The 14,000-nt window shown below is 38.4% G+C and overlaps 1 protein-coding gene across 2 annotated transcripts in view; it reads left to right on the top strand.

Annotated features, from left to right (window-relative positions):
- The first annotated feature begins 273 nt into the window (after nucleotides 1–273).
- Nucleotides 274–14,000, top strand: part of ANKRD46 (ankyrin repeat domain 46) — a 31,045-nt gene continuing 17,318 nt past the window's right edge. Inside the window, exon 1 of one of the 2 annotated variants that reach the window (XM_002913981.4) lies at nucleotides 274–404. The gene's annotated coding sequence lies outside the window, so the exon portion shown is untranslated. Of the gene's footprint in view, nucleotides 405–1,302; nucleotides 1,344–14,000 lie in introns of those variants that run through there. The other variant, XM_034668379.1, reaches the window with a different exon arrangement.

Here is a 14,000-nt window from a genome sequence, read left to right as displayed (position 1 = left end):
CTCGAGGCCAGTGACTATTAATTGATGCCTACAGCTTTTAATAAAATGGTTCTTGCTTTGAAGACTTCATTTAGCTGAGGGGGTGGGATGTATATTTAGAAAAAGATGTAAATAGTGCAAAATGCTCCTGGACTCAAGTCGGAAAAACCTCTTCCTAGGCTGTCATTCTCTTCTCCCCACGCGCAGGTTCGGTCCTTTCCCAAATTCAAAGCAGGTTCATTCTGCTTCCAGCTCTGGGCAAGCCGAGAAGACGCGCGGGCCTCCCGCCTCCAGGGGGAGGGCTGTCCAACGGGGCGTGAGGCCGCTCTAGCCCAGGGGAAGCGCCGCCTGTCTCTATGGCCCGCCCTTCTCCTTCCCTCAGCCTGCTGCCGCCGCCGCTGCCTTCTCTGCTCGGCCTATCGAAGGTACTTGGGCCGGGGCCCGTGGGTGGCCCCAGGACTGAACCGCTGACACCTCCCATAACGGCCCTGACGCACCGGAGAGGCCCGGGCCGGGGCCTGACCGAGGGGCCAGGGGTCGGGGGGAGAGGCCGCCCGGAGCCCCCTCACCTACTCGGCGGCCGGAGGGAGCCCGATCGGGCGTCGCGCGTGCGGAGTGGCTTCCCCCCAGGGCTGTGCCGTTCGTCAGGGCTAGGAAAAGACCTGCTAGGGTTCTTGTTTGTTTTTGCGGGTAAAGGCCGTGGCCGACCGCAGGAGGGGGCCAACCCGGGTTTGCGGGCCGCGGCGGGCGGAACGGGGCGGGGTGCGCTCGCGGTTAATCGGGAGGTCTAAATCGCAGCCCTCCGCTGGCACTTAGTTGTAGCGCCCGGACCGAGTGTGTGCTTTCGCGGCAGGAACACCGCTGTACGTGGCGGATCGTAAGGAACCCGCAGTCTAGGTGTAAACAGCTGTTGCGGTGCGACTGAAAAGTCCAGAATGGGACATAGCCCCGTGTTTAAATAGCCCTTTGCCTCTTAATGTGCAATGCTAGGAAACGGGTGGTTAGGTTTTCCGATACAGAGCCCTGCCTCGAGGAAAAGATACATTTATTCTTTAAAATTGGCTACTGAACACAGGGGGAAAAAAACTATACCACTGAATAATGACACCTCTCACTGTTAAAAAAAAAATAGCAGTGGTACCAAGAAGCTGTTTAAGCTGTAATATTAGTGGTATAGGAATTATAGTAATAACTATTTTCAGTGCTTGCTCTGTGTCAGACATAGTGCTGAGTGTTTGAAATACCTAATACCTCTATTTAATCCTTGCAGCAACCCTGTGAGGTACCATTGCCATTTTACAGACAAGGAAACTGAGCACGGAGAGTCTGAGTTAACTTGTCGAAGGTCAGACAGCTAGCAGAGGGTGAGCTGGGATTTGAGCAGCATCTGCTTTACTTCAGTGTTCTTGGTTCTTTTACCTGTCCATACGTGTTCTAGAGATTTTTGTTTGTTTAATTTGATTTGTAGCCTGAACTGATTTCTCTCAGGCTTAATTTTCATGGCTATATGCAAGAGCCCTATACCAACTCCTTTTTCGTTTTTGAGGAGTTTAATGAGAAAAATGTTTGCTCATTACAGATTATAGTGGATTATAAATTAAGCTTGGACTAAGGCCCTCACCACTACCAATGCAGTTTGATTTGAAATAGAGTTGGGTTTATTTGGTTGTTTGTATGCTTCATTACTATTCTTCATTATTTGTGTTTTGATACCATTGTTAGTGAGTTCACTTTGCCTTTGCAATATTAAGACAGTAGTGCTAAAGGGAAATGAAAGATTTTTCAATGACAGTAAATCAGTATCTTACTGGATGTAGGAAAGGCACTGGAGAGAGACTGAGTAAAAAGGAATGAAGAGATTTTGGGTCTGTTGTTTAGAGCAAATTGAGTTACTGTGAAGGATAAAGAATTTCCACGGTTCCTATGAACATCAGAAGGGAAGTCCTATTTCCCAGGAGGAAAGAGGTTGGATACTAGAGTCTCCCAAATCTCTTAGCCTTATCAGGGTATAAGAGTTAGCATATTCAACATTCTTGTAGCAAATGTATATTGCCTGCCATGGCCAGGCACTGTTCTACACACTGGGGATGGAAGGGTGGGGGGAAAAAACTTTGTCTTCGTGGAGCTAACTTTCCACTGGAAGAATGTGAGAGTGGGTACAATAAACAAAATAATCTGAAAAAATTAAAGTATATCCAGTCAGATGGTAACTGTTGCTAAGAAGAAAAATAAAGCAGCTAAGGGGGATGCGGTTTTAAAATAAGGAACAGTGTCATGAAGAAGAATCTTGAACAAAGCTGGAGGGAGTGAAGGACAGCCATGGAGCTATCTAGGGGAATAGTATATCAAGCAGGTGCAGAAGCCCAGAGACTGCCAGTCTTACTGGAGGACCAGCAAGGAGGCCAGCAGGTTTGAGCAGAGTAAGGGAGGGCAGAGTGGGAGTCTGAGAGCTGACTGGTCCTGGTAAAGACCTTGGCTTTTTCTCTGAGTGGGTGGAAGGTTTTGAGCAGAGGAGTTGGGGGATCTGACTTAACATTTTTAAGGAGTCGCTCTGGCTGCTGCGTTCAGAATCGACTGGGGGGTCAAGGATGGAAGAAGGGAGACTGGTTAGGAGGTTGGTTCAGGAATCCCAAGTGAAAGGTGATGGAGGCTTAGACCAGCTGGTAGCTGCCAGGATTTACTGATGAATTGGATGTGGAGTGTAGGGGTAAAAGCATGAAGCATGACTCCAAGGCCTTTTGTCTGCTGTTGGATGGATGGATTTGCTATTTACCGAGATGGGGAAGATTTAAGGATGGAGAGATAAGGGGAGGTGGGTGGAGTGGGTATTATGAGTTAGTTCTAGATATGTCAGGCTTGAGATGCCTGTTCACATGGGGTTATATGAGACTGGAGTTGATGGGAAAGATTCCAACTTGAAATAGAAATTTGGGAATTATTAACAAGTAGATAGTATTTAAAACCATGAGATTTTATGAGATCTGGTCTAAAGGAACAAGGATTGAGCTCTGGGCTTTCCATGTTCAGTGGTTGGAGAGATTAAGAACCTCGAAGACTGAGGAGGAAAAAAAGCCTTTGAAGGTAGTAATGTGGAGTGCTGGAAGCCAAGTGAAGAGAGTATTTCAGGAAGGAGAAAGTGATCGTCTGTGTCTCCTCCTGCTCAGTTGACAAGTCATGTAAGATGAGGACTGTGAAATGGCCATTGGATTTAGCAATGTGAAGGTCCTTGGTGACCATGCAAGAACACTTTCAGAAGAATATTGGGTGAGAAAACCTGGGCTAAAACCTGGTTTTACAGAGTGAGTAGGAGAGGAATTGGAGTCTACAAGTATAGACAACTCTTCAGAAAAAGTTAGCTGTAAATTTTTCATATATGAATTATTTAAAAGCACTGTAGTCATTTTCATAGTGACTAATTTTATTTCCAGCTTCACCTGCTTAGCAACTAGACTTGGATTATTTTATCAATGACTGGAGAAGTAAATAATTATACTACTAGTACTGATAATGTATTATTAACCTTCAAAACCAATACACCAGGAAGCTTGTCCTTTATATAGCATATTTCAGGACTCAGGAAAGTGCTTGAATGGAGTGTGTTCTTTTGCCACTTTGTTCTTACCTGAGGTTAAAAAATTAAACTTACAAGCATTACATGCTGTGCATTTAGAACAAAAATACACTCCAGAAATTGAGAACTAGGATTTATTTTGAAGTATGCTATCTCAGTAGTAGGAAGAACTGACTGTGCTGATATACATCATTTCTGTTAAAAGAATCAATTCATAAGTAACAAAACTATACTTCTGTTACTTATAAAATGTGAAGACTAATACTTCATTGCAAATAAATAATATAAGACAGCATGGTTTAAAAAGGGGGTTAAATGTAAAAACAAAAAGCAAAAACAAAAACAGAGTGCAATTTTTATTTGAGGGCATAAGTTTAGGTTCTTGTGTTTACCCGGAGTAAGTTAATGCCCAAATACAAATACAAAGTAATCAGTGAGATACACAGCATGTGGCCGATTTACACCATCTTAGCTGTGGATATAAGCTCTTTCCATGATCCTGTGTACTGTTTCCATAGTAGATACAGCCCTGTGTTGTAAAGATTTAGAGTGATTAAAATATTTCAAAGTTTAGTGTTATAGCTACTAATTTTTTAATCCATTAATTTTATCTGGAAGATGACAGGTCCTTCAGTCTTTTTTTTTTTTTTTTCAGTTGAGGGAAGTGTTTTTTTAAGTTTGCGCCTTTTTTTGTTTTGTTTTTTCATTTTTTTCCTGTGGGGATTTTTCATGGGTTGGCTCTGGTTTCTAGTTGTATTAATTTTGTCACACATCCTGAACTTTTTTCTTTTCTTTTGCATCGCTTCTTAAGCAGGCCTTTCTGTCCCAGATTTTATTTTCTGCAGTCATTTGTTCTGTTTCTTACTGCTTACAATTTGGATTTTAAATTTCTTTTATGTTTTTACTTAACTTACAGTTTTGTTTTATCCCAGTCTCCTTCTAATACTATTTTTTTTTCCTCACCCTGAATTCTTAATTTTTTGCATATTCCTAAAGCGCATTTTTTTCTGGATTTCTTTTTCAATTTCTTATTGTAAATAATTTTCAGTGGTATGCTTTTCTTCACGGAGAGAACCTCTTCTCTTCTGGTGCAGAATTTTTCATTGACTCCATATTGACTTTGTTTTATTATTCATCCAATAAAAATGAAGGAACTTTTGAGATTGTCACTATACTATTGAATTGTCATGCCAAATTTGCTTAGTACCGTTCTACTAAAGACTTTTTCTAGATTTCTTAAAAGGAAAATAATTAGAGAATTGGACTATATGTAGGCATTCCATAAAGAACTCTGTTGTGGTGTTGACAAAGGATTTACCTATTTAAAATAATTTATGCTATTATTAAAACTTAAGTTTATAGTTATATCTTTGTAATAAAGTCCCTTTTTTATGAACCAAGAAGTAGACGTGAGAATGATCAACTTGAACTTTATGTATAAAAATAGAATCAGTGACAAAGGAACAGCTAATTTCCAGGTTAAAGGATGCTTGTTCCTTTTTCTTCCAGCTTCATTGAGGTGTTAGTGACAAATAAAATTGTTTATATTTAGGTTGCACAACATGATTTTTTAAGGGGTACAATGTGATGATTTAGTATTCTTATACACTGTGAAATGTTTACCACAATCAGGTTAATTAGCACATCCATCACCTCACATAGTTACCTTTGTGTGTGTGTGTTGCAACACTTAAGGTCTACTCAGCAAATTTCAAGTATACAATACTGTATTACTATAATCACTGTACTGTTCATTAGAACTTCAGAGCTTAGTCATCTTCTAACTGAAAGTTTGTACATTTTGACCGACTTCACTTCCTCCACCCTTCAGTCCCAGGCAACCGCCATTCTGTTTTCTTGTTCTATGAATTAGGCTTTTTAAAATTCCACATATAAATAAGATCATACAATATTTGTCTTTTTGTGTCTGGCTTATTTCACTTAGCATAATGTCCTCCATGTTTAATTATGGTATTGTATGGTATTGTAAATATCAGGATTTCCTCCTTTTTTATATCTAAGTAGTATCCCATTGTGTGCGTGTGTATGTATATATATACACACACCACATCTTCATCTTCTGTATTATTTAGCTGTCGACTGACACTTAGGTTATTTCTAAATTTTGGCTGTTGTGAATAATGCTACAATGAACATGCAGATATCTCTTTGAGAGAGTGATTTTATTTCCTTTGGTGACATACCCAGAATTGGGAACTTGTTCTAGTTTTAGTGCTGTTCAGGTTTTCTGAAGCTTCTCTTTGTACACTAAGATCGTTAGCAATTCCTTCAAGACAGTGTTTAGAAACCTTAAATACTTATTATCTTTATCGCCAGTAATTATTAGAGAAACAAAGCAATTCTAAGACCAAAACATGTCAAATAAATGGTAGAAATATACCCATTTGATTAAAAAATGGACAGTTTGTTGTCTCTAGCTCTTTCATGTAACCATAAACACATATATACCAAAGAAATACTGGTATTTGTATGTATTCGATAAGCTATCCAATAAGTAGTACTTTTTTTTTCCCCTGAAAGTTTGTGCCTCTTAATCTCCTTCACCTAATTTGCCCATTTCCCCTTTCCCCGTCCCCACAAGCAACTAACAGTTTGTTTTTCCGTATTTATGAATCTGTTTCTGTCTGTATGTTTTAGATTCCGCATATAAGTGAAATCATATGGTATTTGTCTTTCTTTGTCTGATTTATTTCACTTAGCATAATATCCTCTAGGTCTATCCATGTTGTTGCAGATGACAAGATCTCATTCTTTTTAATAGCCAAGTAATATTCCATTGTTTGTGTGTGTGTGTGTATAAAACTTTATTTATAAAAATAAATCAGTGACAAAGGAACAGTTAATGTGTGTGTGTCTTTATCCATTTATCTATGGATAAACACTTGTGTTGCTTCCATATCTTAGCTGTTGTAAATAATGTAAATAATGCTTTAATAAACATAGGGGTGCATATTATCTTTTCAAATTAGTGTTTTTCTTTTCTTTGGTTAAATACCTAGTAGTGAAATCACTGGATCGTATGCTATTCCTACTTTTAATTTTTTGAGGAGCCGCCATACTGTTTTCCATGGTGGCTGCACCAATTCCCATTCCCCCCAGCAGTGCTGGAGGGTTCCCTTTTCTCTGTATCCTTGCCAACACTTGTTATCTCTTGTCTTTTTTGTGACTAGCTATTTTGACTGGTGTGAGGTCATATCTCATTGTTTTGATTTACATTTCCCTGATGATTAGTGTTGTTGAGCAGCTTTTCATGATCTGTCTCTGGCCATCTGTATGTCTTTGGAAAAATGTCTGTTCAGCTTCTTTGCCCATTTTTAAACTGGATTATTTGTCTTTGGTGTTGAGTTCTGTAAGTTCTATGTATATTCTGGATATTAACCCATTATTGGGTATATCATTTGCAAATACCCTCTCCCATTCAGTAGGTTGCCTTTTGTTTTGTTGATGGTTTCCTGTGCAAAAGCTTTTTATTTTGATGTAATCCCAATAGTTTATTTTTCTTTTTGTTTCCCCTGCCTGAGGAGACATATCCATAAATATGTTGCTGAGTACTAATAAGTAGTACTTTTCATAAATTTCTGAATGTAATCACTTAAAAGATATGTGCACAATGTTATTTCGGGATGGTAGCAAGTCAGCCAGAAATAACTGCAAGAATACAGTTTATTTAGCTACCTTTTCCACGTTGGGTCTTTATGAGACTACTTTGCTGTATTTTGCTTTTTAAACTAAATATATTAAAATTAGCCAAATAACCTATGTATTTTCTCTTACTAATTACAGTGTGTTTTTTTCCTTTAACCTAAGTTTCATTTTGTTTTTTAAGTAGGCTCCACACCCAGCATGGTGCCCAATGTGGGGCTTGAATTCAGAACCTTGAGATCAAGAGACACTTAACCGACTGAGCCACCCAGGTGCCCCAACCTAAGTTTAATGTTAAAATGTTCCGAGTGTGACATTGTTGGAAGAGTTTGGTCATTTGTAACTTTGGTGGCATTTTTAGTCCTAAAGTTAAGTCAGTCACTTTTTATCCCAATTGCCAAATAGTACTGCTTCTTTCATTAAAGTCTTTCTCTGCCCCTTCCCCATCTTTTTCTGTGTTTTGCCTGTTGACTGTTATGTTGATTTTTTTCTTAAAAAGCAAAATCAGAGAATCTTTTCAGCTTGTTCTCTGGGTTATCTCTGTGGTCAGTTCCTAGAATTTACTGAGCTCTCAATCAGCATCCAATTCCTTGTGCTGTTTGTTCCATTTAAATGTGGGATTTCTTAGGCTTTAATTCATCTCATTCTTGAAGCGAGTTAGATATCATCACACCCCACCCTTCCTTGGACCTTTGTCTTTTTCTGAAACATGTACAAAAACAATATTTTTTCCTTCTTAGAAAGCACATACAGCATGTGTGACAGGCACATATAGCAGTAGGTTAGGTATCAAGTAGCAATGACCACTTTAGGTTCTGTGTTAAATATTTGGCTCTAAGTAACAGAAAACCTGATTTAAACTGTCTTAATAAAAAAGGGACTTTACTGATGCATGTATTTAAAAAGTCCAGAGCTAATATGTGCTTCAAATGAGGTTTAATCAGGGCTCGACTCCCTTTTTCTCTCTACCCTGTGTGCTTCCTATATGTGTGTGGACGCATGCATATGTGTGTGTATGTGTGCACATGTATATAAAATATATGTCAAAATGACTAAAGCAATTTTAGGTGTTATTTACACACTGTATTTTTAGGGGAGAAAAAAGAGAATGTATCACTCTAGCATTTCAAGCAGAGTCTTATTGGACTGGTCCCATGTCTACCTCTAAATAAACCACTACAGCTAGGGGAATGTAATTACTACGGCTCAATATAATCAGGACTGACCCCTTCAAGGCACGTGAGCAGTGAAGAGTTATACTGTTGGGTACTGTGGGGCAGAAAAACGTAGGAATAGATACTAAGTAGGCAGCCAATATGTCCACTACAGTGGGAGTAGGCTTCTGAGGATAAAACAAACACACATAGTTGGTTTTAGATCAAAATGGTACATTAAGTTCATGTTTCAGTACATGGCCATAATTAATCAAACTTGAAAAGAGGGAACCAGAAAGATGTAGCAGAACAATACATAAATTAAACATCTCTATGGAGTAGAAGCACAGTGCCGTGAGTGGAGCTGCAGCTGTTCTGGAAGTGGGCGGGGGGGGGGCAGGGCAGATATTTGGCTCCTGCTGGGTGATAAGGATTAAAAGTGCTCCACGCGGGACAGGAATGGAGTAAGGTTATGGCTTAAAGTCAAGGCTTTGAGTAGAAATTTCCCAAGCAGGAAAAGAGTCCAAATAAAACTGTTCTTGACGGCTGCTAGAATCAAATGGCTTAAAGAAGCTGGACCTAGCAAGGCAGAAGGACATGGCAGTCTCACAGCCAGGAACTGAACTGGACTTCGGCTCAGCGACTAAATCTGTAATAGCCCCACTATCACTGAGAGACAGGAGCTCATACCTACCTTTTATAAGACGTGGTTCTGAACTGCATTCCCAGGGGGCAAAGTGGAGGCAGCTCTCAGAAGGAGTAAGCATCGGGGAGAAGGAATGGAGAACAAAAACAAACAAACCTTTCTCCCAAAATAAGCTTGCAGCACAAATTCCAAAAGGAATGAAGAAGATGCTAGGTGCTAAGAAGAACTCATCCAGTAATACTAGCATTGGAACACAAATTCAGGCCTGCCGTAAAAAAATTTAGGAAACCATCCAGCAAAGATTTTTAAGTGTCTGTATGCTCAAAGAGAAAAAGGACTCATATTTATTAAAAATGAACCGTGGGGCACCTGGGTGGCTCATTCGTTAAGCGTCTGCCTTTGGCCCAGGGCGTGATCCCAGGGTCTTGGGATGGAGCCCTGCATCGGGCTCCCTGCTCCTCTGGGACCCTGCTGCTTCCTCTCCCACTCCCCCCGCTGTCTCTCTCTCTCTGTCAAATAAATAAATAAAATCTTTATTTAAAAAAAAATGAACCATAAGTTATGAAACAAAAAGTAACAACAGGTGGATATGAAGAATGAATTAGAACTCTTAGAAATGAAAAATTAAAGTCATTGAGACTTTTTTTAAGTGTAATAAACTTTTAGACTCATATCAGCCTAAGCATAAGTGAATTAGAAGATGGAGCTGAGAACTGCACCTAGAATGTAGCACAGAAAAACTTTTTTTTTTTTAAAGGATATATTGGATTGTTGAGTTTCCAACATATATCTAATAGGAAGATATGGTTGAAAAGCACTAGTTGAAGAGAATTTGCTAGAATTTAAGAAAGGCATGAGTACTTAGATTACAAATACGTTCTGAATTCCAAGCAGGATAAATACTCCTCCTAAATAGATCCCAATAAAACTGTAGAACATTAGGGATAAAGTGAAAAATTTTAAACCAAACGAAGACAAAGACATTCCTACACAAGAACAACTGAACTGAAGCAGCCATCTCCTGGCAATAAGATGCCTGGAAGCATCAGAGCGAGAGCTTCAAGGGACTGAGGGAAAGTAACCGGCAACTACAACCTCATGATCACCTGAACTGTTAGTCAAGAATAAAGTCAAAACAAGTCATCTGCAAATTTGTGAAGACTGAAAGAAGCTACTTCTCACAGAATCTCACTAAAAGAAGTGGAGAATGAACTTCAGCCAGAAGAGTGAATCCAGAGGGGAGGCATGGGATTTTTTGAAAAAGAGTGAGCTGATTGACAAAATGTTGATAAATTTAGTTAACTTTTTTTTTTTTTTTTAAGTTTTAGGGGTTTGGGAGAGGTATTTTTGAAAGATAAAGCTAAAACTATTAGACAGCAATCATGGAGTGGTCCGTGGTGGTTATAGTGCATTCTGGTCATTGTGTTCAGAATAAAATTCTAGATAATTTTAGACTTTAAGAAACATTATTAGCATGCATGTCAAAATTTTTGAATAACTAGTCGAAGAAAAGGAATAGAGAAGGAAAAAAAGATAAAACAAAAAAGATGATAAGACACAAAGAAGAAAAAGATAAGTAGAAAACACAAAATAGATGGTAAACAGAAAACACACAAAATAGGTGGAAATCAGTCCAAATAGGTTAGAAATCATAGAAAATATGATAGAAAATCATAGACAGAAAAATCATAGAAAAATCATAGAAATCATAAAAAATATAAGTTGACTAAACTTACTGTGGGGAAAAAACCTTCAGAACTGTTAAAAAGCAATCTAGTTTCCTGTTTACCGGACATACATCTAAAACAAAACTATCCGTAAAGGTTGAACTAGGAAAAAATCCCCCCAAAGTCATAACTGTAGAATAAAATATAACCATAGTAATAACATAATGTTAATATCATTAATGTCAAATGTTGAGGCAAGAAACATTAATAGGAATAAAGAAGCACACTAATAAACAGTCTTCTGGGAAGATAGAGCAGTGATCCATGTACCTAAACATAGTCTCAAAATGTAACCCCAAATTAGATGGGATTACAGAAAGAATCGATAAATTCACAGTCGTGGGGAAAAACTGTAACACTACTTTCAGAAACCAATAGAGGGCAAAAAATTGGAAAAATAAGAATACTTCCACAATAAAATTAACAAGATTGATCAAATGTATGTATATAGAGAGTAGAATCCTGTCTTCAACTAATGCTTCATACATTCTTTTCAGATACACATGGCACATTAACCAAAAGAAAGTCTGTAAATTTTAATAAATTCTTGCCCCAAAGACCATTTTCTTTTACCACAATGCAAATAAATTAGAAATTAATAAAAAGGTTTTCAAATCCCATGCTTGGGTATTTAAAATGCATTTCTGTATAATTAATAGGTTTAAAGAGGCCATCACAGAAATTATATAACATTTAAACAACAATGTGAAATACTGCATGTGAAAACCAGTGGGGTCTAGTTGACACTTCAATGTAAATTTATAGATTTTTATCTTTCTTTTTTAAAAAAGATTATATAGATTTAAGTAAATTTGTTAAAAGGTAAGATTAAAAGTGAGTTAAGGATACAAATCAAGAAGGTAAAAAAAAGAAACCACATATAAAACTTAAAGTAGAAGAAATTAACAGAAGAAACCAGAAGCAGTGAAACAGCAGAACTGGTTCGTTCTTTTTTTTTTTTTTTTAAAGATTATTTATTTGAGAGCGAGCCAGCGCACACATGCAGGGGAAGGGGCAGACTCTCCACTGAGCTTGGAGCCAGATGGGGATGCAGGGCTCAGTGCCAGGATTGTGAGATCATGACCTGAGCCGAAATCAAGAGTTGGCCGCTTAACCGACTGAGCTACTCAGGCATCCCAGAACTGGTTCTTTGAAAAACTAAATACACAAACTTCTACCAGTAATGATCTAGGAAGGAAAAGCAAAACAAGAAAAAGCACAAATAAACAGCATCGGAAACAAAAAAGGAAACAATGCAGATATAATAGAGATTTGTTTTTTAGTCATGAAAGTATGTAATGAATAACTTTTATGCCAATAAATTTGAAAACTAAAAAGTTTAAAATAATGATGTCTGTGGGTCAGGAATTTGAAAGTGGCTCAGCTGAATGGTTCAGGCTCAGAGTATTTCAGTCAAGATTTCAGCCAGGGTTAGCCATCTGAAGGCGTGGCTGGATCTGGAGGATTTTTTCCAAGGTGGCTCTCTCACAAGACTTGGCAAAAAGCTTCAGTTCCTTGCTGTCTGCTGGCAGTGCTTCGTCACAGGAACCTCGCTAGTACTGCTTGGGTGTCCTCATGACATGGCAGCTGGCTTGTTTCAGAGTGAGTAATCTGTGAGAGAGTAAGGAGGAGGCTGCATTGTCTAATTTATGACCCATCTTACAAACCACTTCTACCGTATCCTGTTAGTAGTGCATTAGTAAGCCCATACTCGAGGGGAGGGCATTTTAACTCAACCTCTTGAAGAAAGATGTAGTGAAGATTTTGCAGGCATGTTTTTAAACTAACACAGTGTATTTAATGTAAGTGATACGGTAATACATAGGAAATTCAGGAGAACCTATAGATGTATTAATAGAATTAGTAAGAATTCATTAGGGTTGCGGATATGAGTCAGCACGTTTGCATCAGTTTCATTCTTTGTACTGGTAATAACAAATTAGAACTGTAGTAAAAAAAAAAAAAGGACCTCAATCACAGCAGAAATATCCAGATAGTTCATGTTCAAGGGTATGACTTGGCATAGTATGCACATTTCCAATAGGCTTTCTGTGGGACATGTCAAAATAATCCTGACACTCAGATGGGATAGAAGATTGCAAATAATTGTTATAATGATTTTGATGAACAATGTTGGGAGACGTGCCATAGAAGATATCAAGAACTATGATGAAGCCAAAGTAATTAAGACAGTGTGTTATTGGCACATATATATCCCATAGACTAATAGAACAGAGTAGAGAGCCAGAAATAGACATATATAGACAGAAATTTATTGTATATATTAGAGTTACATTATCCAGTATTGTGGCTATTTAAATTTCAAATGTAAAGTGCCTGGCATTAATAGCTGCAGTACTGGTTCTCAGCATTCTGGTGTGCTAGTATTTAGTGCTGCTTTTAAGTATTTTTGATGATATATTGTGGGACTTAGGGGTATTTTTATAACTTTAAGAATTTATGTCTTGGGAGTTACCAAGGGAATTATTATATGAAGAGCCATGTAGCTAAAAACTTGAAATCCTTAGTCACTAACCACTTTTTCTCTTGTTGGTCACAATGACCTGGTAGGTCTCTGGGCAGTCTGTAAAAATAGTTCCTTGGGAAAATGATGTAGGGATTTGCCAGCTCTACTCCCATTTCTGAAAGAGTCCCTAGAACTCAGAGTACATAGACTTAAACTGAGCAAACCCACGGATCTGCCATTTTAACAGGAGAGGCTTTGTTGGGGCCAGGTCTCAGTCAGAAAGAATATTGCTATAATTCATTGTCCTTTTCACTCGGAATTACTGTTCTATTGACGAAGCTATCAGGACTGCTGATTCAGCTCTGCCTTGGAATACTAGCATTTCCCACTTTGTGCCCCACATTTTAGATTCCTAAGTGGCAGCATGAGGAAAGCACCAGCCAAAAAATACAACTTCCCTCTGTAATTGTTATTTTTATCCTCCTAAAATGGACTAAAAAATTTAGGGGGAAAAAAAATCCCTATTTCTCTTTTCTTGAACCTCGAGTCATTTGTATGTCACTCCCTATTTTCTTTTCTCTGGGTATCAGAAGATGCCTCCCCAAAATAAGTTGCCCTCTAGTCCAAAGGGGAGGGGGCAGCAGGCAAGGAAACAAAGGCTTCCCTTAAAGTCTCAGACATCTACTGTTCATCCTTTACTTGATTCCTACCAAAGGTTTTATCCTTAATTCTTAGGGAATTAAGGAAAAAAGAGGAACTGTCTCACACCCCAAATGGTGGTCCTTTTGTGGCT

Source organism: Ailuropoda melanoleuca, chromosome 9 (assembly GCF_002007445.2).
Source record: "Ailuropoda melanoleuca isolate Jingjing chromosome 9, ASM200744v2, whole genome shotgun sequence".
Taxonomy (NCBI): domain Eukaryota; kingdom Metazoa; phylum Chordata; class Mammalia; order Carnivora; family Ursidae; genus Ailuropoda; species Ailuropoda melanoleuca.
Note: the sequence above shows the minus strand (reverse complement) of the source record. Positions and strands in the feature narration are given on the sequence as shown.